We start from the raw sequence: 23,426 nt of genomic DNA on the forward strand, positions 1-23,426 counted from the left end.
ATTTAGTTCAGAATATTTTATTTTTCAATTTGATTGAGATAGATTGATAAATTAAAATTGCATATATATATTAGGTATACAACATAATGTTTTAATATTTGTATACATTGTGAAATGTTTACCAAAATCAAAGTAATTAACATATCTATCAGTTCACATAGTTACAGTGTGTGTGTGTGTGTGTGTGTGCATGTGGTGAGAACACCTGCCATCTATTTTATTTTTTCCTTTTTATTGAATTTATTGGGGTGACACCGGCTAACATAATTATACATGTTCAGGTGCACAATTCTACAACATATCATCTGTACACTGTATTGTGTGTTCACCACACCAAACTACATCTCCATCCATCACCATTTATCTCCCCTTTACCTTCTTTCACCCCTCCCCCACTCTCTGGTAATTACCATATTGTTGTCTGTGCCTATGAGTATTTTTTTCTTTGCTTAATCTCTTTACGTTTTTCACCCAGCCTCTTAACTCCCCTCCCCTCTGACAGTTGTAGGTCTGTTCTTTGTGTCTATGAGTCTGTTTTTATTTTGTTTGTTAGTTTATTTTGATCCTCAGGTTCCACATATAAGTGAAATCATATGGTTCTTGTTTTTCTCTGACTGGCTTATTTCACTTAGCATAATACTTTCCAGGTCCATCCTTGCTGTCTCAAAGGGCAAAATTTCCTTCTTTCTGAGCATTTCATAGGTGACAGACACTGTGCTTCATGTTCAATGTGCCTTATTTATTTTTCATATTTTAAGTGGTAATAACTTATACCTCACTAAGCCTACATGCCTTAGAGTTTTATGGGTTCCAGTTTTATGTGATGTCCCATATGCCTCACCTATTTTAATTTTTAAACCTCTCCGAGGAAATAGGTATATGATTATGTCTGTCTTATCAAGGAAGAAATTTTGGTAGAGACCACATGATAAGTGAAACTCGTAAAGAGAGAACCTAAATATGTTTAGCTCCAGTTTCCTCAGCTTTAACCATGTTATTGTAATTACCATATAATGCTTCTGTTTCATCAATGTGCTTGGTGCTTGGCCCATTATGGGTTCTTATACAGTAAAGGTACCCATTCTCCCACCAATTTCACAGCAGGGAAAGGTTATTTTCCATCCATTTTCAAGCATGGGATAAAGAAGAAATGGACATGAGGCAAGAAGACAGGAGGGTTAAGTTTCAGGCTTCAGCATTGAAATTACATTCCTCAACAGTAATGTCAGTGCTCACAGCTCTAAGATGTTTTCAAGGTGGTGATCCAGGTGATTAGTGAGGAGAAAGCACAGTGAGTTCTACCAGGAGCCTTTAAAACTCCACCTGGCTATTCAAAGTGATCCTATTATCCTAATCTCTGTCACATTCTTCCCTGCATAGTAATGAGCTTTCCCCCAGGTGAAGCATGGCTTATAATCACCCATAACCTTGCAGAGCAGCCTTGATCTAGTGGGCAGGGCCTTGGGGAAAGGTACCTTTCTGCCCTTTGTCCAAGAATCAGCAACCTGCTAGCTAAGTCCCTGTGATGTAAGTGAATTTGAAGATACTACTCCAGCAACCCTCAAAATAGCCTGAGTGGGAGTAGATGTTTTCTTTATTCCCCCAGTTCAGAAACTTAGGCTTAAAGATGGGAAATCAATTGTCCTAAGTCTAAGACTGAATACATGGTGGGACCAGGAGTAACCTCGTATATATTTGGCTCAAAGTTTATGACCTTTTCTACTGTTCTTCTCTTCTGAAGTGACCAATTCTGTCCTTCCACCTTCCTGTGTGCATTCATGATTTCTACCTATAATGATAGCCATGAGTATAAAAGGTAGTGATATCCTACTGGTTGGGTCTACCCACTGCTCCCAAATCTTCTATTAGATAGTGATGTAGATCATAGATATGTCTCTTGACGCAGACAGAGACCTGTCTCCTCGTGAAAATAGAATAAATGAAGGTGACATTATTTTGATTATCTTCTGTGATCCGTGTGGGCAGAATTCTCAATGATAGCCATGAGTATAAAAGTAGTGATATCCTACTGGTTGGGTCTACCCACTGCTCCCATCTCTTCTTCTAGATAATGACATAGATCATAGATGTGTTTCTTGAAGGATTCATTAGCCATCCTTTTGGAGAAGATCTAGATCTAGAAAAAAATGAAGCTGAAATTTTAGTAATATTCCCAAATTTTCTAGGTCCTCGGGCTTCCATTTTATTTAATCAAGTATTGCTATAGACTCCAGTTGGAGGGTGATAGGAGAAAAAGAAATAGAACAAGTTATTTTCATTGACTACAGTTTCTTAGTCTAGTAGAGGAGAAGACATATAAGCAGACATATAGAACATGATGACAATTCTGGATAGGTCATGATAGTAGAGAATGAGAGGTGATGGTAGTTCTGTTTTTGGAGAAACATGTGATTATCAATGTTTTTAGAAGAGAATAAAGAGTTAAGACAGGCAGATTTAAGCAGAGAGAGAAGCATATGTACAAAAACTTATTTTCCATAAGCAATCCAGTGAGTTCAAATCAATTACGAGTAAGTGTGTAGCATAAGGTGTAGGATGTTCTGTGGGAGAGTGATAGGTGATGAAACTGGAAATGCCATGTAGGGTATGAACATGAAGAGCAATGAAGTCTGTGCTGAACTACTGGCTAGGATGCTTTCAACCTTTAGAAGGAGGCCTTCCATCACTCCATATTATAGGCCAGTGGTTTGGCAATGATGCCAGAGGTGAGTTTAATGATTAGCTTTGCAAGAGAAAAATGACTGGCCATCAATGAGGAGGATGGATGTGTATGTGTGTGGAAGCAATGCAGTGATCAATGGGAAGGCTACTGCAATAATCCCTGGACAAGTCATAAGAGCTGAATCTTTCCAGTAGTGGTGGAGATGAAGTGATGGTACATATTAGAGGTGGTAGATGCACGTGGACATATTAGTAACTGGATGTTACTAATTAGTAATTTAGTCAAGAAGGAAAAGGATTTTGTGATGGCACTCACGGACTTGTGTTTTATAATGGAGATAACCCTTCCAGCAATGTTTTCTCCCAATGTTTTTAGTGTTTTCTCTGCATTGTATCTTTGGTCTCTAATGAGGTCAAAAGTCAATTGACCCCACAAGGCATAAGCTAAGCTCATATTATTAGTATCAGAAGGATACCAGCATGACAAGGGTGAGGAGAAAGAAATTTGGCCCAACTCTGTCATTCCAAAAGTAGGAAAACTGATACTGACTAAAACATGGCTACCATAGGTGTCCAGAAAGTGATGGCAACTGTGTTTCCTATTCTCCACATCCAGGTATCAAGGAAGTGGGCCTGCGGCATACATGGATAACTATTATGTGCCATATTCTCTTATTGGTGGTACAGGAAGAGCACCTAAGGGGAAAATCTTATGGCTTAAGGTGAGTGTCTATCCTAGTCTTTAGGTCACAGGATGGAGATCTTGATCTTCTATCCTATGATTGAAATCTATGATTGAGGATTTCCAGGGAGAGGAGGAAATGGGACATCAAGGTATAGTGACAGAATGCTCTCAGTAGTCAATTAAATCTGTTCCAGTCCTAATGCTTATACATCAAGTTTCTTCTTCTCTGAAGTGAGATCATAATATGTACATTCTGAAGTTGTTGTAGGAAAGCTAATAAGAAAATAACTAAGCACTCTGTAGGAATGCTTTTGTTTCACTAGCCACATCAAAAAATACATAGGAAATGCTTTCAACCTTTAGAAGGAGGCCTTCAGTCATTCCCTATTCTAGGCCAGTCGTTTTCCAAGTGTGTTCCCTAGACAAGAAACATCAGCATCGCCTGGAACTTGTGAGCAATGCTAATTCTCAGGCTCTACCACAGAATCAGAAATTGGTGGTGAGGCCCAGAAACCTGTATCTTAGCAATCCCTCCAGGTGTTCCTGATGCACTTTACAGTTTGATAATCAGAGCTACAGGCAGATTGTGGACCCATGGGCTGGGAACTGTCTTCAGTGATGACATTGTTCCTATCCATCTGTCCTTAATGTGTCCTTTGGACTAACCCTCAAATGGTCCTGGCGTCTATCTTATTTACATCCCTACCCTGGAATTGCGGGTGCTTCAGGGATGTGATTCCCTTCCAAACATGTGAGAGGAGAGAAGGTGAGAAGTAGTGAGAAGACTGACACCAAAGTAAAGCCCTTTGCTTTAATGGACCAAGGATCCTATCTCAGGAGACACAGGGTGGAATGCTCAAGGTTTAGCAGTAGTGGGTGCTGCTGTTGAAGCCTTTGCCGTTGACACCTTTGCCACTGTTGACTTTGCCATCGTCTTTGCCCCCGTATTTGCAGGTGTCCTGCTCCCCGCCATAGTTGTTTCTTCAACTTCTGGGGCATTTGTAGTTATAGGACCTGCGGTTGTACTCATCAAGTGACCGCCACAGAGAAGAGGATTAAGCTCTTTGCCATTCAGGACACAGCACATTTTTTCCTTGCTGCACATCCCAGTTTGAGGTTGTATTTGAAACTCTCCAGTTCTGCACTTGCTCCTGCAATTTCCACTTTTGCTTGCACACTTTTTCACATACCAACTACCTGTATAAAGGAATTATATAGATCATGTAAGTCAGAGAGCTATCATGATAGGTAAAAAATGACAGTAATTTTTTGAACACTGATTATTCAAGTCCTTTACCAGTTGCTTTGTTAAACTTTTCCTAGTCATGAAGACCTGCTCTGAGGATTAAATGAGATTTTCAATGAGATTTCATACATATATACACACATAGATTAGTTTTTATATATGTATGTCCCTATCTGTAACCAAAATTCTGCATATAAACACATGGCAGGTGTCTATTTTCCATTTTAAATGGAAAAATGTATAACATATGATTACTTATGAATATAAAATCCTTAATCAATTTAAAAAATATATAACTAAGACACACCTAAATAGAAGTTTAAAAACTATAATTTTAAAATATAAAATTCTGAAATCATTACTGTAGTGCTTCCCACTGTTATTGAAACACACATGGCTTTTGTTGGTGCCTAGTGAGATTTAAAAAACGTCTTTGCATGTTTCTGAGGTGCTACAAACTGTATTTGAAATATATCTCTGGATTTGTCTTATATATTACTTGCCAAATATAAATATATATTTTATATATATCTATCCTTAGATATATATTCCTATAATTATGTATTATTGAGGTATAAATATATTCTACAAAATTTGGAAATAAAAAACCAAAAGCCAGTCTACTAGTAATATATTCATTTGGGAGACATTCTGTAGGATATGGCTATATATGTGTACATATTATATACATATATACTAAATTCTCTCATCACTTGGTATATAACACAGATGAGGCCCTGAAGAGATGCTGAAACTCTTTCTCACCTTGTTCTACATTGCTTAACTCATTCCTCTCCATTCAACCAACAAATATATAGTGAATGCCTAATATGTCAAGAACGCTGCAGGATAATGGGAATAAACAATGCATAGAAAGACAAGGTCTGAGAAACTTATATTGGAGAAGGGGAGAAAGAAAAGAAACAAGTAAATGAATAAACAGAGTAACTACAGTTTGTGTTAAGTGCAACAGACTGAAAAAATAATGTGATATAGCAGGGAATAATCATTTTTGAGTTCTGACTATTACCAATACTATTATCCCTTGTCAACTGCTTAATCCTCACTGAAGATTAAATGAGATTTTGCATTCATAATATTTATATACATGCATTTACACACATAGATTTCTAGATCTATGTATGGGTCTCTCATTACTATTATCAGAATTCTGTGTGGGGGTCATTGAGGAAAGTATCTCTCAGGAAAATGATGTTCAACCCTAGACATAAAGGATGAAACATAAAGGCTCTAATGATATGACAATCTATAAAAGTGTTTAAACAAGAAGAAATAACATATACAAAGGCCATGAGCAGGAGAAGAATCTCAAACTTCAGAGGAATGGAAAGATTTCTTGATTTCTTTGTTTCATGATTTTTCTTACTCTATTTTCTCTTTTTCTTCTTTTGTATCTGCAAGGGCTCTCCATAATGGTCCTTAGGCTTCTAATTACTCTGCACTCCTTCCACAATTCCCTTCTTTTTTTAGGATCCCAAATATCTTCATAAAGATAACATTCAAATGTGTTTTTTTTTTCACAGAGCAATATATGTGAATGGAAACCACATCAATGTTCCATCCTTTCTATCCTGATCTTCTGTGGGCACTGGCATTTTATTGATTTTTCTTTCCAAATGTCCTTTCTAAAGCCTGAAGATCTTGGGTTAGAGTTAGATAATCTTACAGAATAATCCTGAATTGCTTATGTTTTTATAGAAAGAAAAACTAAGGGGTTTTCTCAGGTCCTTTGGTTTAGTAAGGGGACACCATGCAAGTATGTGATGTATGTCATTAAAGTCCTAGAATCAGAGTGAGAAATCATGCAGTCTAAACGCATAGAATTTCAAGGATGCCGTAGATCTAATACATTTTCTGAGGCAACACTCATACTGTTATTAATTTCCTCTTGAACTGTTCTGCAAATTCTAGAGAACATTCAATACTATTCATAGAGGCAGCTGGAGAGATATTATACAGTTTCCATTAAGAAATTGTACCTCAAAAAAGATTGAATCTCACTGTGTGCCATATATAAAATATGAGAATGTGTCCAATGTAAAGAAACACCACACAATAATAAAACCTATGAAAGAAGTTTCAGTAAGCAGAAATTAATTCAAATTATTTAAGCCATTATTTATTCAGGAGAATTGTCAAAAGTGGCAATTCTCTCAATTAAAAGTGAGATGAGAGAAACACATTTTAAAAATACTGATGAATTTGCTTTCATTGAAGCTAGGAAAGTAAAATTATAAATAAACTATTTAAACTTAAGAAAACAAAGAAATCGGTAAGCGTGGTGAATAAACTGTTAGCATGCAGAACTTTCTAAGTTAGTGGAAGACTGCAAACAAAATACCAGCATATGTGCCACATGAAAATGCAATTTTTGTGCCTCAAATAAATTAATACATTTTTTTAGAAGTATCCCATATATTAGAAAATATTTGTAAGAAATGTGAAATGGAAAGTTTGAAAACAGTAACAAAATAGTATCACTTGGCTATACAGTATATGCTAGTTTTTTTCTTTTTTATCACCTTTTCACAAACCAATGGAACTTCCTAAATTTACCAATATAAGCAGCGGATCTTACAATGTTATATTAACAAAGTTGTACAATGTCATTTATAATACTGATGCACTGAAAAACACAATCCAAATAACACACAATAAGGGGCTCTTCAAGTTATTATTGGTACAAGAAATGTGACAAAATAATAAGCATCTACTATAAATTGTATATCCAAGGAAGGATATATATACTCAAAGACTTGGAAATTTTACCCTATATATTCTTAAGTTTAAAAATGCAGACTATAACTTGTTCATCAGTTGGTCACACTTTTTAAAATGTAAGCATTTACATGAAATGGTGGCCAATTTCTTTATTTCTTAAATGCTTTCAGTGTTCCTGTCTTAATTGTGTAAATATAAACTATGGAATTAATGAAAAAGAAGGAATGCTTATAGAAGCAGAGCTGAAATCTGACACAGGACTTCCAAGAGGCTTGACTTCCCCCCGCCCCCTTCACTCAGAATATTTTTCTTTCCTTTTCCAACTTAAGGTTCTATTAATTACATCGAATAATTTAAAAAATGGGAAATGTTCTCTGTCAGACCAATAAAACTGGGAGAAGTAATATTTTAGAATTGTTGCCATATAAAGTGAAGCGAGGCAGGGCTGGACTGCACTGGCCCTAAGTGATAGCACAGGGAAGTTTGGGGTGTCATGATCATGTCAGTCCTTGGCTTCTCATTATTCTCCCTCAACTCCAGTTATGGACATTGTGAGAACCTTGAGGTCTCTTAGTGGTGTTTTGAAGAAGTAAGGCAAACCTCAGCCCCGCTCCTGTGGTAGCCCTGCCCCTACGCCCATAGCCAGTTTGAAAACAGGGACTCCATGTGCAGGACCCTGTCCTAAGTTGGTGTTTCTTCTTCCCCAATATTCTATTTACCTGAGACCAACTGGGCCAGGAGCAAAAAAATTGCAAGAGCGAGTAATAGGTACTTCATGACTCCTGAAAGACAGTAGGCAGGCAGTGGGTTCTATGGAGTCCAGAACTGTCTATTCAGTGTGACTCTGAACATGGGTCTTTATTGTCCTCCCTAGGTGGGGTTGGGCTCAGCCAGTGAACCAGAAGGATATAGGACACTGTGCCAAACATGACTTCAGTCCATTGGCCAGCAGCTCTAATTCGGGCATCACTATTCAAGAGCCCTGTTCTAGGCATGCCTTGGGGGAAAGAGAAAGATAAGAGAAGGTGTAAGACCTGCTGAAGTGTATGGCAATTTAGAGAGAAAGACACAAGAGGAATTTTTGTTGATTTCCCCAATGCTGGGTACGCCTACCTTTTTCCCACGGTCTCCTATGTTGGTGGTTCTACCAGAGTATTTATCTTACTGCATTGTGACAGTCTGTTCACCTGTATGTCTCTCCCCCTAAAGTAAAATGTATTTTTTGAACACTGACTATATGTACATTTTTAAAATATTAGTTCTGGGCATGGAGGAGTACCTAAGCAATTTTTTGGTGAGTGAAAAATTTTCTTGGTGACAATCTGTCAAGTTAGAAAATTGTTTTTAAAGAAATAAGTCAGTGTCCCAAGATATATGTACAAGATGTCTTTAAGGGAGTAGAGGAAAGTAACAAGAGTTACTGGTGTTAGCTGGGCCTGGAACCATGGATCTGTGTGAACTTCTGAGCTAGCAGATGGTAGTGGAGTAGGTGGATCTTTCTTGCACCTCTTTCAAACTGGATATAAAACTAAATTGGGGAACATTCACCCTGAATTGCTACCTGAAGAGGAACCTTTTGACAAGGAAGGGCAGAAACCACCTCAAGACTGCTCCTGCACAACAGCATATATGACATGGTCAGGATTGAGCCTCCCAACCAGACAGTGTGGGTTGGGGGGGAGATCCCACCCACAAACAGGACAACAACAATCAAGACCCAGTTACAACAGGAGATCCCAAATAACTCACACAGCGGACATTCCTAGAGCATCCAGCTCAGGTTATCAAAGGGACTGCACCACTGGGTCCCACAGGACACTTACTACAGAAGGCCACCCAACTAAGACTGGGAGGCATAACAATTCTAATATAGAGAAACAAACAGAAAGAGACAGCAAAAAAGGGAGACAAAGAGACAACCCTCAAATGAAGGAAAAGGAGGAAACTCCAGAAAAAGAGCTGAATGAAATGGAGGCAAGCAATTTATGAGAGATAGTGTTCAAAGTAATGGTTATAAGGATGCTCAAGGAACTTAGTGGAAATTACAATAGCATGAAAAAGAAATAGAAACCATGAACCAGAACCTGTTGGAAAAGAAGAATACCATATCTGACTTCAAGAATACACTGGAAGAAGTCAGAGAAAGACAAGCATCACATGCTCTCACTCATATATGGAACCTAATGAACACAATTAACTGGTGAATGAAATCAACCCAGGGATATAGAAGCATAGAATAGATTATGGAATCTCAGAGAAAACGTAGGGAAGGGAGCGTGGGTGGGAAGAGATCAACCAAAGAACTTGTATGTATCTATACATAACCCATGGACACAGCCAATAGGGTAGTAAAGGCCTGGAGTGAGTGGTGGGGCAAGAGGGATTAAAGGTGGAAAATGGAGAACATATGTAATACTTTCAACATTAAATATTCAATTTAAAAAAGAGTATACTGGAAGGAGTAAAAAGTAGATCTAATTTAGCAGAGGATCAAATCAGTCATTTGGAAGATAAGATAGAAAAAAACACCCAATTAAAGCATTAAAAAGAAAAAAGAATTAAAAAGCAGGAGATTAGTTTACGGGAACTTTTGGACAACATGAAATAAAATTTGCATTATATGGAGTACCAGAAGGAGAAGAAAGTGAGTAAGGAGTAGAGAACCTGTTAAAGAGACTTTCTTAATCTGGTGATGAAAAAAGTCACACAAGTTCAGGAATCACAGAGAGTCCCAATCAAGATGAACCCAAAGACACATCATAATTAAAATGGTACATATTAAAGACCATGAAAGAATCTTAAAGGCAGGAAGAAAGAGAAAGAGAGACAGAAAGATACCTGTAAGGAAGTTCCCATTATACTGTCAGCTGATTTCTCATCAGAAACATTTCAGGCCAGAAGGGAGTTTCATGAAGTATTCAGAGTAATGACAAGTAATGATCTGAATCCTAGACTACTCTATCTAACAAGATTATCATATAAAATTGAAGGTGAAATAAAGATTTTCCTAGAGTAAAAAAGGGTAAAGGAGTACATTACCAAACTAACATTGCAAGAAATGTTAAAAGGACTGCTTGAAGAAGAAGAAATCCAGAGAGAGAGGAACACAGGTATAAAGGGAAAAAATGGCAATAAATAATTACTGGTCCATAACAACGTTAAATGTAAATAGACTAAATGCTCCAATCAAAAGACAGAGGGTAGTTGACTGGATAAGAAAACATGACCCATATATGCTGTCTACAAGAGATCCACCTCAGAAGAAAAGATTCACATAGATTATAAGTGAAGGGCTGGAAAAAATAGTCAATGCAATTGGAAACAAACAAAAAGCTGGGTTAGCAATATTCATATCTGACAAAATAGACTTTAAAATAAAGGACATATCAAGAGACAAAGGTCACTACATAATACTAAGGAGATCAATCCAATGGGAATATATAATCCTCATAACATGTACATACCCAACATAGGAGCCCCTAAATATATATTAAAAATTTTTGGTTGAATTTAAGGGAGAGATTGATAGCACAACAATCAAAGCAGGGGACTTTAAAACCCTTTACTGACATCACTGGATCTTCCAGACAAAAAATCAACAAGGAAACAGTGACCTTAAATCCACACTAGATCACATGGATTTAATGGATATTTACAGAACATTTCATCCCAAAGCATCAGAATATACATTCTTCTCAAGTGCACATGGAACATTTTTAAAGATAGACCCCATGTTTGGACACAAAATAAGTTTTAACAAATTCAAGAAGATTGAAATCATATCAGGCATCTTCCTGGATCACAATGGCATGAAACTAGAAATCAACTGCATTAAAAAATACTCAAAAACATTAAAACACATGAAGGCTAAGTAGCATATTATTAAAGGACTAGTGGCCCGTTGCAGGAAGATTTTTGCAATAGGACTTCCTGCTGCGCTCTCCCTGGCCCCGCATGCTTCCCTTTCTTCTCCCCTGCCCCGCCTGCTTCCCTTCCTTCTCCCCACCCCGCCTGCTTCCCTTCCTTCTCCGCCACCCCGCTTACTTGCTTCCCCGCAGCTTTGCTCTCTTCTGCAGCGCTTGGCTTCTTTCTACACTGTCTTTTTTAAAATTTATTTTATTTTTTATTTTTAATTAATTTCTTCATTGATTAAGGCAGTGATGGCGAACCTATGACACGCGTGTCAGCACTGACACGCATAGTCATTTCTGATGACACGTGGCCGCTGAGGCGGCCGCATGCCAAGGATGAAACATTTGCGAAATAATGTTTTTTCCTCAAAGTGACACACTACCCGAGTTATGCTCAGTTTTTTGGCGAAGTTTGACACACCAAGCTCAAAAGGTTGCCCATCACTGGATTAAGGTATCACATATTTGTCTCCATCCCCCCATTCCCATCCCACACCCCTCCCCACGCATGCCCCCACCCCCTGTTGTCCTTAACCACTGGTTAGGCTCATATGCATGTACACAAGTCCTTTGGTTGATCTCTCCCATTTACCCCCACCCTCTCCTACCCTCCCTCTGAGGCTCAACAGTCTGATCCATGCCTCCTTGTTTCTGGGTCTGTTCTTATTCATCAGTCTATGTTGTTCATTATTTCCCCTAGATGAGTGAGATCATGTGCTATTAGAAATACACTTATAAGCTGAAACTGGTTTGGCTCAGTGGATAGAGCATCGGCCTTCAGACTCAAGGGTCCCAGGTTCGATTCCGGTCGGGGGCATGTGCCTTGGTTGCGGGCACATCCCCAGTGGGGGGTGTGCAGGAGGCAGCTGATGGATGTTTCTCTCTCATCGATGTTTCTGGCTCTCTATCCCTCTCTCTTCCCCTCTGTAAAAAAATCAATAAAATATATTAAAAAAAAAAAAAGAAATACACTTATAAGAACCGAAAATGAGACAAGCAATAATGGTTATGCTGAAAGGCAAATGAATCAGTCTGTAGTGAATTTCTTTCTGGGCCAACAGTTCTTTTGAGACCCAATTTCAATGTCAAACAGTTCCTTATGTGTACATGTCAGCAATGACATTTCAGTTCTGGATGGTGGACAAATGGTGGTAATGCAGGTCCAACTCTCTGGTTTGGTCCTGGGCAACCCGCAGTGACGCACAGCTGCTAACTGCTAGTATGGCAAGGTGACGTCAGCATCTTCCATCTCTGGACTGCTTCTCTTCTGTCTTCATGGCTGGAGTAGTCCTGTCTAGACTGTCTTGATATGCAAATTAACCACCATCTTGGTTGGGTCAATTTGCATACTCGCCCTGATTGGCTGGTGTGCGTGGCTTGGGCATAGGGAAGGTGTGGTCAATTTCCATATTACTCTTTTATTAGGTAGGATTACCAATGAGATCAAGGAAGAAATAAAAACTTCCTCCAGACAAAGGAAAATTAACACAACAACCCAAAATCTCTGGGACACAGCAAAAGCAGTCTTGAGGAAGTTCATAGCATTACAGACCTACCCCAAGAAACAAGGAAAAGCTCAAATAAACAATATATTCCTACAATTGAAATAATTAGAAAGAGAACAAGAAAAGCCCAGAGTAAGTTGAAGGAAGGATATAATAAATATCAGAGTGAAAATAAATGACAGAGACAACAAAATAGAATCCTACCTAATAAAACAGTAATATGCAAATTGACCGCACCTTCCCTATGCCCAAGCCACGCCCACCAGCCAATCAGGGTGAGTACGCAAATTAACCCAACCAAGATGGCGGTTAATTTGCATATCAAGACAGCTCAGAAAGAAGCCAAGCGCTGCAGAAGGGAGCGAAGCTGCAGAGAAGCAACAAGCGGGGCGGCGGAGAAGGAAGGGAAGCAGTCAGGTTGGGGAGAAGGGAGGAAAGCAGGCGGGGCCATGGAAGAAGGGAGGAAAGCAGGCCGGGCAGCAGAGAAGGGAGGAAAGCAGGCGGGGCAAGGGAGAGCGCATCAGGAAGCCCTATTGCAGGAATCTTCCTGCAACAGGCCTCTAGTAAAAAAAATAAAATCAACCCGGTTTCGCTTAGTGGATAGAGAGTTGGCCTGTGGACTAAAGGGTCCCAGGTTGGATTCTAGCCAAGGGCACATGCCCAGATTGTGCGCTTGATCCCTCTCCCTCCCCTCACACAGTAGGGGGCGTGCAGGAGGCAGCCAATCAATGATTCTCATCATTGATGTTTCTATCTCTCTTCCTGTCTGAATAAATAAAAAAATATTTTATAAAGAGGTGAAGTAACAACTGACATCACAGAGATACAAAGGATTGTAAGAAAATACTTTGAACAACTACATGCCTGGATAACCTGGGCTAAATGGACACATTCCTAGAAACATATAAGTTTCCAAAACTCAATCAGAAATAATCAGACAACCTGATTAGGCTAATAACAACTAATGAAATTAAATCAGAAATCATAATAAGAAAAAAACTCCCAGCAAACAACAATCTGGGACCAGATGGCTTCATAGAAGAGTTGCACCTATTCTCCTCAAACTATTCCAAAAAGTTTAAGAGGAGGGAGGACTTCCAAACTCTTTTCATGAGGCCAGTGTTAGCCTCATTACAAAACCAGATTCCAAAGACACTACAAAGAAAGAAAATTATATGCCAATATCTCTGATGAACATAGATGCTAAAATCCTCAACAAAATATTAGCATGTCGGATACAGCAACACATTAGAAAGACCATACACCATAACCAAATGGGATTTGTTCCAGGGATGGAAGGCTAGTACAATATTTGCCATTTAATAAATGTGATACATCCCATAAACAAAATGAAGGATAAAAATCACATGATTATATCAATAGATGCAGAAAAAGCATTCGACAAAATCCAGGATCTATTTATGATAAAAACTCTCATCAAAGTGGGAATAGAGGGATCATACCTCCATACCACAACATAATAAAGGCCATACATGAGAAACCTACAGTCAACATCATTCTCAATGGGCAGAAACTTAAAGCACCTCCCTTAAGATCAGGAACAAGACAGGGATGTCTGCTTTCACCACTCTTATTCAACATAGTACTGAAAGTCCTAGCCATAGCGATCAGAAAAAAATAAAGGCATCCAAATTGGAAAGGAGGAAGTAAAAGTGTCATTATTGACAGATGACATGATATTGTACATAGAAAACCCAAAAGACTCCAGAAAAGAACTGCTAGGTTTAATAAATTAATTCAGCAAAGTAGCTGGATACAAAATTAACATCCAAAAATCAACAGCATTTAAAAAATTTTTATTGTCTAAGGTATTATAAATAGTAGTATGTATGTCTCTCTTTTCTTTTCTGCACTGATCTCCCCCACTCCCCCCAGGTCTCCCCTACCCCTGCCACTTGCCCTCGTCTCCCTGCCCCAAGTGTCTTGAATCTGTTGGTTGTGCTTATATGCATGCATACAAGTCCTTCGGTTAATCTCTTACCCCGCACCCAACCCTCTCCTACCTTCCCGCTGTAGTTTGACAGTCTGTTTGATGCTTCTTTGCCTCTGTCTATTTTTGTTCAACAGTTAGTAATGTTCTTTATTATCCATAAATGAGTGAGATCATGTGGTATTTATCTTTCACTGACTGGCTTATTTCACTTAGCATAATGCTCTCCAGATCCATCCATGCTGTTGCAAATGGTAAGAATTCCTTCTTTTTTACTGCAGCATAGTATTTCATTGTGTAGATGTACCACAGTTTTCTAATGCGTTCATTTGCTGATGGGCATTTAGGCTGTTTCCAAATCTTAGCTATTGTAAATTGTGCTGCTATGAACATAGGGGTGCATATATCCTTTCTGATTGGTGTTTCTGTTTTCTTGGGATCTATTCCTAGAAGTGGTATTATTGGGTCAAATGGAAGTTCCATTTTTAATTTTTTGAGGAAATGTCATACTGTTTTCCACAGTGGCTTCACCAGTCTGCATTCCCACCATCAGTAAAGCAGGGTTCCTTTTTCTCCACATTCTCTCCAGCACTTGTCTTTTGTTGATGATATCCGTTCTGACAGGTGTGAGATGGTACCTCATTGTTCTTTTGATTTGCATTTCTCAGATACTTAGTGACATTGAGCATGTTTTCATATGTCTCTTGGCTTTCTGAATGTCCTCTTTCAAAAAGCGTCTTTTTTTTTAGGTCCTTTGCCCATTTTTTTTAATTGGATTGTTTATCTTCCTTTTGTTAAGTTGTATGAGTTCCTTGTAAATGTTGGAGAATAAACCCTTATTGTTGGTGAATAGAAAAGCCATAGACTTCTGGGTGTTAATTTTGTATCCTGCTATATTGCCGAATTCACTTATTAAGTCTAGTAGTCTTTTGATGTTTTGGGGTTTTCTATGTACAATATCATGTCATCTGTGAATAAGGACAGTTTTACTTCGTCTTTTCCAATTTGGATGCCTTTTATTTCTTCTTGTCTGATCTCAATGGCTAGTACTTTTAATACTATATCAAAGAGGAGTGGTGAAAGTGGGCATTCCTGTCTTGTTTCTGTTCTTAGGGGAAATGGTTTTAGTTTTTGCCCATTGAGTGTGATGTTGGCTGTGGGTTTGTCATATATGGCTTTTATTATGTTGAGGTATGATCCTTCTATTCCCACCTTGCTGAGAGTTTTATCAAGAAAAGGTGTTGGATTTTGTCAAATGCTTTTTCTGCATCAATGGATATGATTATATGGTTTTTATCTCTTAGTTTGCTTATGTGGTGTATCATATTTATTGATTTGCGGATGTTGTACCATCACATCCCCGGGATAAATCCTACTTGGTCATGGTGTATGATCTTTTTAATGTAATGCTGGATTCAATTCACTAGAATTTTGTTGAGGATTTTCGTGTCTATGTTCATGAAGGATATTGGCCTGTAATTCTCTTTCTTTGTATTGTCTTTATCTGGTTTTGGGATTAGGGTAATGTTGGCTTTATTATTACTGCTTCAATTTCCTCCATAGTTATTGGCCTATTCAAATTTTTTGATTCCTCCTGGTTGAGTTTTGGAAGATCATATTTTTTTTAGGAATATGTCCATTTCTTCTAGGTTGACCAGTTTTTTAGAGTAGAGTTGCTCATAGTATTTTTTTTACGATTCTTTATATTTCTGTGGGGTCTGTTGTTATTTCACCTCTTTTGTTTCTGATTTTGTTTATTTGGGTCCTCTCTCTTTGCTTCTTGGTGAGCCTGGCTAGAGGTTCATCAATCTTGTTTAACCTTTCAAAGAACCAGCTCTTGGTTTCATTGATCTTTTGTGTTTTTTTGTTTTGTTTTGTTTTTGTCTCTATGTCATTTATTTCTGCTCTGATCTTTATTATTTCCTTTCTTCTGATCACACTGGGCTTTTCTTGTTGCTCTCTTTCTAATTCTTCAAGTTGCAGAGTTAGATGTTTTATTCCCAGTTTTTCTTGTTGTTTTTTTTTGTTTAGTTTTGTTTTTTAGGTAGGCCTGTAATTCTGTGAACTTCCCTTTCAGGGTTTCTTTCACTGTGTCCCAAAGATTTTTTTAAATTTCTTTATTGATTATGGTATTACATATGTGTCCTCATCCTCCCATTATTTCCTCAACCCCCTCACTCATGCCCTCACCTTCCTGTTGTCTGTGTCCATTGGTTAGGCTTATATGCATGCATATGAGTCCTTTGGTTGATCTCTCTCCCTTACCCCCACCCTCCCCTACCTTCCCTCTGAGGTTTGATGATCTAATCGATGCTTCTCTGTCTCTGGATCTATTTTTGTTCATCAGTTTATGTTGTTCATTATATTCCATAAATGAGTGAGATCATGTGGTATTTATTTTTCTCTGACTGGCTTATTTCACTTAGAATAATGCTCTCCAGTTCCAGCTGTTGCAAATGGTAAGAATTACTTCTTTTTTACCGTTGCGTAGTATTCCATCGTGTAGATGTACCAGAGTTTTTTAATCCACTCATCTGCTGATGGGTACTTAGGCTGTTTCCAAATCTTAGCTATGTTGAATTGTGCTGTTATGAATATAGGGGTGCATATATCCTTTCTGATTCAAGTTTCTAGTTTCTTGGGATATATTCCTAGAAGTGGGATCACTGGGTCAAATGGGAATTCCATTTTTAGTTTTTGTGTGGAAACTCCATACTGTCTTCCACAGTGGCTGCACCAGTCTGCATTCTTACCAAAGATTTTAAATTGTTGTGTTTTCATTATCATTTGTTTCTAGGATGTGTTTTATTTCTTCTTTGATCTCTTTAGTAACCCATTCATTGTTTAATAGTGTGCTATTCAGCCTCTAAATATTTGAATTTTTGTGATTGTTTTTATTGTAATTGATTTCTAATTTTATGCCATTGTGATCTGAGAAGATGCTTGATGTGGTTTCAATCCTCTTTAATTTGGAGAGACTTTGCCTGTGTCCCAATATGTGGTCTATCGTTGAAAATGTCCCATGTGCAGTTGAAAAGAATGTATATTCTGTAGTTTTGGGGTGAAATGTTCTAAAGATGTCAATTAAGTCCATATGATCTAGTGAGTCATTTAAGATTGATGTTTCTTTGCTAATTTTTCGTCCAGAGGATTTATCCAGTGATATTAATCAGGTATTAAAGTCTCTTACTATGGTTATGTTGCTGTCAATCTCTCCCCTGATATCTTCCAGAAGTTTTTTTAATGTATTTTGGTGCTCCTGCATTGGGTGCATAAATGTTTACCAGAGTTCTATCCTTTTGTTGTATCGATCCATTTAGAATTATGAAGTGGCCTTTATTGTCTCTTGTTATGGTCTTCAATTTGAGGTCTAATTTTGTCAGATATAAGTATTGCTACCCCAGCTTTTTTTTTTCATTTCCATTTGCCTGATAGATATTTTCCCACCCCTTCACTTTCAGTCTGTGTGAGTCCCTTGTTCTGAGATGGGTCTCCTGTACACAGCATATATATGGGTCATGTTTTCTTATCCATTCACTCACTCGATGTATTTTGATTGGAGCATTTAATCCATTTACATTTAATGTTATTATTGACTAGAGGCCCGGTGCACAAATTCATGCATGGGTGGGGTCCCTCTGGGTGGCCTGCAAGAATGGGGCTGAAACCCGCAGTCCAACACTGCCTGCAGCTCCTACCTGCCACTCCCCCTCATCCCAGCCCACTGTGCCTGCCGCGGGCTCGCACCCATCAGTCCCAATTGGGAGTGGCTTGGGCTGCCACAGCAGTGCTCACCAGCCATGAACCCTGCGTCTGGCACCCTCCCAACATCCAACATCCCCCAAGGGGTCCTGGATTTTGAGAGGGCGCAGGCCAGGCTGAGGAATCCCACCAGGGCATGATCAGGCCGGGGAGCAACCGTGGGAGGGCTCCAGGTCATGTCTGGCCCATCTCGCTCAGTCCTGATTGGCTGGACCCCAGCAGCAAGCTAACCTACCAGCTACACCCTGGTGGTCAGTGCACATCATAGCGAGCGGTTGAGCAGCCTTAGCATATCATTAGCATGTTACACTTTGATTGGTTGCTTGGTTATTCTACCGTTTGGTCTATTTGCGTATTACCCTTTTATTATATAGGATAAGTACTTGTTTGTAGCCTTTTCTGTACTTTATGCCTGTGTTCCTTCCTCTCTTTCTATTTCTTCTTTTTACAGCATTCCCTTTAGCATTTCTTTTTATTTTTTAATTTTTTTTAACATATGTGTCCTTATTCCCCCATTACCTCCCGCCCCCCATTAATACCCCAACCCCCTGTTGTCTGTGTCCACTGATTAGGCTCATATGCATGCACACAAGTCCCTTGGTTGATCTCTCCCCCTTAGTCCCACTGACCCCCACCTTCCCTGAGGTTTGACGTTCTTTTTTTTTTAAAATATATTTTTTTATTGATTTTTTACAGAGAGGAAGGGAGAGGGATAGAGAGCTAGAAACATTGATGAGAGAGAAACATCAACCAGCTGCCTCCTGCACACCCCCTACTGGGGATGTGCCCGCAACCAATGTACATGCCCCTGACCGGAATCGAACCTGGGACCCCTCAGTCCACAGACCGACGCTCCATCCACTGAGCCAAACTGGTTTTCGGCAGGTTTGACGTTCTGATCGACGTTTCTCAGTCTCTGGATCTGTTCTTATTCATCAGTTTATGCCGTTCATTATATTCCACAAATGAGTGAGATCATGTGATGTTTATCTTTCTCTGCCTGGCTTATTTCACTTAGCATAATGCTCTCCATCTCCATCCAGGTTGTTGCAAATGGTAGGAACTCCTTCTTTTTTACCGCAGCGTACTATTCCATCGTGTAGATGTACCAGAGTTTTTTAATCCACTCATCTGCTGATGGGCACTTAGGCTGTTTCCAAATCTTAGCTATGGTAAATTGTGCTGCTATGACTATAGGGGTCCATATATCCTTTCTGATTGGTGTTTCTAGTTTCTTGGGATATATTCCCAGAAGTGGGATCACTGGGTCAAATGGGAGTTCCATTTTTAGTTTTTTGAGGAAACTCCATACTGTTCTCCACAGTGGCTGCACCAGTCTGCATTTCCACCAGCAGTGCAAAAGAGTTCCTTTTTCTCCTCATCCTTGCCAACATTAGTCTTTTGTTGATTTGTTGATGATAGCCACTCTGACAGGTGTGAGATGGTACCTCATTGTTGTTTTGATTTGCATCTCTCTGATGATTAGTGACTTTGATCAGGTTTTCATATGTCTCTTGGCCTTCCTTCTGTCTTCTTTCAAAAAGTGTTTATTTAAATCAGTTGCCCATTTTTTGATTGGGTTGTTTATCTTCTTTTTGTTAAGTTGTATGAGTTCTCTGTAAATGTTGGAGATTAAACCCTTATCGTTGATATCATTGGCAAATATGTTCTCCCATGCAGTGGGCTTTCTTGTTGTTTTATTGATGGTTTCCTTTGCTGTGCAAAAGCTTTTTATTTTGATGTAGTCCCATTTGTTTATTTTCTCTTTAGTTTCCATTGCCCTAGGAGCAGTATCAGTGAAGAAGTTCCTTTGGCATATGTCTGAGATTTTGCTGCCTGTGGATTCCTGTAGTATTTTTATGGTTTCCCGTCTTAAGTTTAAGTCCTTTATCCATTTTGAGTTTATTTTTGTGTATGGTGTAAGTTGGTGATCTAGTTTCACTTTTTTGCATGTATCTGTCCAATTTTCCCAACACCATTTGTTGAAGAGACTGTCTTGACTCCATTGTATGTTCATGCCTCCTTTGTCAAATATTAATTGGGCATAGTGGTTTTGGTCGATTTCTGGGTTCTCTATTCTATTCCATTTATCTATATGTCTGTTCTTGTGCCAGTACGAAGCAGTTTTAAGAACAGTGGCTTTGTAATACAGCTTGATATCTGGTATTGAGATCCCTCCTACTTTGTTCTTCTTTCTCAGGATTGCTAAAGCTATTTGGGGTCTTTTTTTATTCCAGATGAATTTTTAGAAAGTTTTTTCTAGGTCTGTGAAATAGTCCATTGGTATTTTAATGGGAAGTGCATTGAATTTATAGATTGCTTTTGGTAGTATGGACATTTTGATGATGTTAATTCTACCAATCCATCAACATGGTATGTTCTTCCATCTGTTTATGTCTTCCTCTGTCTCTTTTTTCAGTGTTGTGTAGTTTTCTATGTATAGGTCTTTTACCTTCTTAGTTAAGTTTATTCCTAGGTATCTTAATTTTTTTGGTGCGATGGTAAATGGGATTGCTTTTTTAGTCTCTCTTTCTGTAAGTTTATTATTGGTGTATAGAAATGCCATAGATTTCTTGGCATTAATTTTGTATCCTGCTACATTGCCGAATTCATTTATTAAGTCTAATAACTTTTTGATGGAGTCTTTAGGGTTTTCTTTTTTAAAAAAATTTAATAAATCTTTATTGTTCAGATTATTACAATTGTTTCTCCTTTTTTCGCCCCATATCTCCCCTCCACCCGGTTCCCACCCCCCCTTCTGCCTCCCCCCCCCCCCCGCTGTCCTCATCCATAGGTGTATGATTTTGGTCCAGTCTCTTCCCGTACCCCCCCACAGACACCCCTTTCCCCCTGAGAATTATCAATCCACTCCCATTCTATGCCTCTGATTCTATTATGTTCACCAGTTTATTCTGTTCCTCATATTTTTAATTCACTTGACTTTTAGATTCACTTGTTGATAGATATGTATTTGTTGTTCATAATTTTTATCTTTACTTTTTTCTTCTTTTTCCTCTTTTTGAAGAACACCTTTCAGCATTTCATATAATACTGGTATGGTGGTGATGAACTCCTTTAGCTTTTTCTTATCTGTGAAGCTCTTTATCTGCCCTTCAATTCTGAATGATAACTTTGCTTGGTAGAGTAATCTTGGTTGTAGGTTCTTGCTATTCATTACTTTGAATATTTCTTGCCACTCCCGTCTGGCCTGCATAGTTTCTGTTGAGAAATCAGCTGATAATCGTATGGGTGCTCCCTTGTAGGTAACTAACTGTTTTTCTCTTGCTGCTTGTAAGATTCTCTCTTTGTCTTTTGCCCTTGGCATTTTAATTATGATGTGTCTTGGTGTGGTTCTCTTTGGATTCCTTTTGTTTGGGGTTCTGTGTGCTTCCTGGACTTGTAAGTCTATTTCTTTCACCAGGTGGGGGAAGTTTTCGGTCATTATTTCTTCAAATAGGTTTTCAGCATCTTGCTCTCTCTCTTCTTGTGGCACCCCCATAATTCTGATGTTGGTACGCTTGAAGTTGTCCCAGAGGCTTCTTACACTATCTTAAACTTTCTGGATTCTCTTCTCTTCTTATTTCTCTGGAGGAGTGTCCTTTGCCTCTTTGTATTCCAAATTTTTTACTTGATTCTTGCGTTCCTCTAGTCTGTTGTTGGGTCTCTGTATAATATTTTTTTATTTCAGTCAGTGTATGTTTAATTTCTAGTTGGTCCCTTTTTATATCCTTGAGGGTCTCATTAAGTTTATCGGCCTTTTCCAGGAAATTCTTGAATAACCTTATAACCGTGGTTTTGAACTCTATGTCCAGTCATTTGTTCTCCTCCATTTCTTTCATTTGTGATTTGTTTCCTTGTCTCCTCATTTTTGCTGCTTCCCTGTGTTGGTAGCGTAACTTTGTGTACTAGGTGTCCTATTGGTTCAATGGGTCAGCCTCCCAGTTACCTGAGTTGCACACTCTTGGTGCACCCCTTTGTGTACTGTTTGTACAGCCTTGTTGTAGTTAAGTCTTGATTGTTGTTGGTGTCACTGGGAGGAATTGACCTCTAGGCCAATTGGCTGTGAGGACCCGCTGTGTCTATAATGGAAGAATTGCTGTGCAGGAGACACATTTATGGGGCAGGACTTGTTCAGTAGAGCTTTGGTTCTCACTGAGATGGCCTCTTGAATGTGTCCCTTATGAGAGTTGTTGAAATCTCACACTGACCACTAGATACACTAGTGTCTGGATCTCCAATGGGGTGTAGGTCAGCTCTTGTCTGAGGCCACCCAGCAGGAGCTACAGCAAGAACTACAGTTTTCTCCTTTTAGCTTGGGGTTTGGCAGTTTTGGAGCAGTCTGACTGGAGCTGCAGTTTATTTGGTTAAGCTTCCACAGAACAGGCCATTTATATGCAAAAGTTGCTGTGTGGAGCCTGGGCGGGTTTGTAGAATGTGTGGGGAGGGGTCTCAGGGTGGGGCAGGGTCTCAGGGCATCACTAGGCTAGGGCGTGACAAACGGTGATGGCTGCTGTCAGCCATCTCTGCCTTTCGTGTTTCCAAGTCCCCGCGTCCCGCGCCACAGTAAACAATGATTGCTGGGCGCACCTCTGCAAAAAAGTCACTCTCACTTTCCGACCCTATGGCTGACAGTCCAGCTTCTCCCCATAGGTGTCTCGTTCCCCCGTGTGTCCCCAGAAACTGGATTTCAGAGTGATCGGGAGCTTGTCTCCCTTCAGGTTGAAAAAAAGCCGCACGCCCAGTCGCTCACCACCACCCCGAATCGTGTGCCTCCATACATCAGCTTTTCAGTGTTTGTGCTCCTTTCTCTTTCCTTCTTAGTTATAAAACTTCTACTCCGCCAGCTTTCCCGTGGTTCTGGGTGGTAGACATTTTGTCTTTTAGTTGTAGTTTTTAAATTGTTGTGCGAGGTGGCAGTTTAGTTGATTATCTTTGCCGCCAT

The sequence above is a fragment of the Cnephaeus nilssonii genome, assembly GCF_951640355.1.
Source record: "Cnephaeus nilssonii genome assembly, chromosome: 11".
Lineage (NCBI taxonomy): Eukaryota > Metazoa > Chordata > Mammalia > Chiroptera > Vespertilionidae > Cnephaeus > Cnephaeus nilssonii.